The following is a 4427-nucleotide window of genomic DNA, read 5'->3' on the forward strand; positions in this document are numbered from 1 at the left end:
AGCTAGTCAGTGAATGCAACAAGCTCCCAAGATACCAGGAAATTTTCAAAAACACAATTGTTATTCCTATGTAACAGCAGTAAATAAAGAACGAAATTTTGATGATGCCTTTTAACCTCTTTATGATCTTTGTAAATGTACCATTCAGTCCAAAAAAAAAATTGTGATGAAAGTTTTTTGTTGTGGAAAAAAAAGATAATTTTTACGACATCCTCAAAACACACACACACACACAAGATCCTAGTCTGAGATAACAGCAACCTCTTGAATTCAAAACTCTCCAAACAACCTCAAAAAAAAAAAAAAAGTAACCACCAAAGCCCCACACAACCTCCAAAACACTGCCAAAGATAAAAAAATAAAAAAGAACATTAAAAAAAATAAAGCTGAAGATTATCAAGGAGCAAAAATAAACCACAATGCTCTCAGCATCCCCAGGACAGAGAGGAACTGAGAATTATGCAGAGAAATATGTACCTCATTGCAACAAAGCTACTGCTGGAGTTCTGCTGTGTGTTCAGGTCCTTGGGAGTAAAAGTCTTAAGAAAATCTCCTAAAATAAGAGACCAGTGAACTATGCAGTCACACAGGGGCCCGTGCTCAGTAGGACGCTGTGCCTGGATTAAGGCTGTGTTCCTGCCATCGTGAAATTCTTAACTTTACCTTTGAACTGAGGTTTTAGAAATGAAGTCTGGGCCTTCACGTCTCCTTGGCCCCTTGGCGTCCTGCTAGACTGCAGGAGGGGTCAAGAGAGGGATTCTGAGAGTCAGGAGGAGCTCAGGAGCGGCTTCCTCCTTCCCACTTTGCAGTCTGGTCCAGAAGCATCTCTGGGCTGCAGCCCTTCACCCTCGCTGTCCTCTGTTCTAACCTCCAGCATCATTCAGCACACCCGGATCCAATCTCATCGTCCGCCTAGCCCCGCCCTCAAGCTCTCAGCGTCTATCCTTCTCAGCTGTGGGCATCCCCTCTCTGAGCTTCTAGGTTCTCATAACCCCAAGTTCTTCCCTTTGTTCCTCTAGCCTTCAAGGCAGCGCCTGTTCTTGGAAGCTATTACTCCCTGTTACCCGAAGGTTCCTTCTTGGCTTTCAGTTTCTGAAACCTGGGTAACCATGTCTCCTTATTCAACTCTTGAGATAATGTGATTTCTGTTCTCTCAATTCAGCATATATGTACAACACACAACACATATTCTTGTGACCTCAGGGTAGGGAAAGATTTCCTAAGCAAGACACAGAAGTGCTAATCAGAAAGAAAACATTTGGGAAGTCAGATTACATTGAACATATCAAAAGACAGCTTTTCAAGTATTAATAGGCAAGTAAGGGATATTTGCTATTCATTGAACACACACACACAAAAAGTAGGCCTTCTATCCAGGAAAAGACCCTGATGCTGGTAAAGATTGAAGGCAAAAGGAGAAGAGGGGGACAGAGGATAAGATGGTTGGATAGCATCACTGCCTCAATGAACATGAATTTCAGCAAACTCCAGGCGGTAGGAAGGACAGGGAAACCCGACATGCTGCAGTCCATGGGCTCACAGAGAATCAGACACGACTGAGTGACTGAACTACAACAATCCAGGCATAGAGAACTACAAGTCAAGGCGGAAAACCCAAGGAACAAAATATTGTAACTATATACAATTTTATTTGCCAATTACACCTCAATAAAATTGAAAAATATGAGCAGACTTCAAAATGTACTTTACAAAAGATAATATCCAAAAGTCCAATAAATGTATGAAAAGGCACTTGACTTCATTTGTCACAAATGGGATACAGATGAAAATCAAGATATCACTATACATCATCATAAAAGCTGGAGTTAAGACTGATAATGCCGTGCGCTGGTAGGGATGCATGCCTCAGACTCTTGTACTCTGTGGGTGGGGATGTGAATTAGTACAACCAGTGTGGAAAACCGGTTAGCATCACCTACCAAAACTGAACGCATGCCGATCACCCAGCAAATCCACTCTTATTTACATAGCCAACCGAAATGCATGCTCTTTGTCATTGAAAGACATATGCAAGGATGTTCATTGCAGCGTTTTCCTTAATAGTCCCAAATTGGAAAGACACAAATGTCCAAAAGCAGGAGAATGGAAAATAAATCGTGGTATATTCATAAGAAAATATTATATAGAAAATAAAATCAACTAAAACTGATGCAACAATAAGTATGAATCTTAAGAATTTAATGTTGAATTAAAAAAAAAACCAGACACCAAAAAACATACACAGTATAATTTTGTTTTTTAAAAAACAGCAGGCAGAACCAAACTCTAGTAGTTTAGGGACATAGGGTTAGATGGTAAAACTATAAAGAAAAGCAGGATCATCACATGTGTTAGAATGGTGGTCACTTCTGGGAGGCAAAGAGGGTGAGAATTAATAGGGGGATGAATTGGTCTTCTGGGTACTGGCAATGTTTTATTTTTAATCTCATTTATGGTTTTTGCTTTTTGATAAATTATAGAATGCTACTTCATTTTTAAGGACATTTTTTATGTAAGTTGTATTTCGTAAAAAAAAGCTAAACTGTAGATAATAATGCACATTTCTTAGGATCATTGTAAGAATGAAGTGAACTAAGGGGTATAGAAGGCTTTGCAAACTGCCCATCATGTAATAAGTATTTAGTACATGCTTGTTATTATTATCAGGTGTACTACAATTGAGAGACAGAAATAATCATGAACCCCTGGTTAGGAGAAAACAAAACGCTAACAAGAAGTTGTCAAAGAGCCTAACATGGTTTCCAGTATATACTAAAGACTAGGTACAGGGTGGAGGTGAGTTTTAAGTGTATTTGCTACAAATTAAGGGTTTTCCAGGTGGCATTAGTGGTAAAGAATGTGCCTGCCGATGCAAGAGACACAGGTTCAATCCTTGGGTCGAGAAGATTCTCTGGAGGAGGGTATGGCAATCCACTCCAGTATTCTTGCCTGGAGAATCCCATGGACAGAGGAGCCTGGAGGGCTACAGTCCATGGGGTCAAAGAGTCGAACATGACTGAAGCCACTTAGCACACACGCACTCTACAAATGAATGCCAGGAGACAAGGAACAGTGCCTACCACAATGTCTACTTTATAAAATTTTCTCAATAATCATTAGAATTACAGATGATGGATGGGTGTGTGGATGGAAGGGTGTGTGGATGGATAGATAGATGGACAGGTGAATGAGTGGATGGGTGAATGAATGGATGATGGATGGGTGGATGGACAGGTAGGTGGACAGATGGATGGATGGATAGATAAGGGGGGGTATGGATGGATGGGTGGGTAGATGGTTAGATAAACTTAAACAAGAGTTAGACTAATGTAAATTCTGAAGCTCCAAGAGGGTAGACTTTCTCCAGGCAGTTTTCCTTGCTTGGAGCTTAACACACATACAATAAAACTTTAGGCTTTGTGATAACAGGGAAATCGGTGACCATCTTTGCAGGACTTTTTTTGGTCTTTCCTGGCTGTTTACTAGCCAGGAAAAGGGCTTAGGATCTATAATATCTGCCATCAAGTGGGTAATTTATTTTACCTACAAATTAAGCATTCTGCCAGGGCTATCAATCTAGGCTGAAGGCAGACTATCCCCCACAGGGAGCAGAGTCTACACTGATGCTCATCCGATGCACCTGCATTTGCTAAGCTAAAAACATGTTTTCCGACAACAGCCCAAAATGACAACCAGGCATCCGGAATGGAGACCACTGAAGCCACAATTTCCAGACCAGTATTATAGGTAATTGTAGTCCTCAAGGTTCTGTTCATCACAGAGACAAGAAAACATCATTACATTCACCAAGCAGTCACTACCATGCTGTCTGGGTCTTAGAACTGCAGATCAAGAAGGCTGTTGAGACACAGGCTACAGTCACATGGCAGAGTTGTGTACATTGCATTTTTTCCTATTCCAATGATAAGGCATAATAGGCTCTCTCAGGAACCCTCAGTGTCTCCATCTACCCCTCTATCCCCAACCCCAGCCACTTCTGTAGTAACACAATTACAATTGAATCTGTTGCCTTCCAGACTTATTTCTTGCACACACATTTCTTTTTATTTTAAAAATGATATCCAACTATATATGTATAATCTGCTAACTCGTGTTATTTGGTCTCTGTCCCACGTTCCTGACACAGAGCTCCTAAAACCCTTGGAACTTCCTGAGTAAGAGAAGTCTTTTTTTTTTTTTATTCAAAGAGAGCCCTTTTTGATCATACCTGAGTTTATGCTAATGAGGCTATCAGGGTCTGGCCCCCACATAACCTCAGGATGGGGCTGGTCACTAGAAAGACCCAGCAACGAAAAGCTTGGAACTTTCAGCTCCACCCACTGACCTAGGGCAAGAGGGCAGGAGGACTGGAGAGTCAGCTTGGTAAGACTCTTGAGCAACGAGATGTGATGAGCTCCTGGGCTGGT

Source organism: Bos indicus, chromosome 13 (assembly GCF_029378745.1).
Source record: "Bos indicus isolate NIAB-ARS_2022 breed Sahiwal x Tharparkar chromosome 13, NIAB-ARS_B.indTharparkar_mat_pri_1.0, whole genome shotgun sequence".
Classification (NCBI taxonomy): domain Eukaryota; kingdom Metazoa; phylum Chordata; class Mammalia; order Artiodactyla; family Bovidae; genus Bos; species Bos indicus.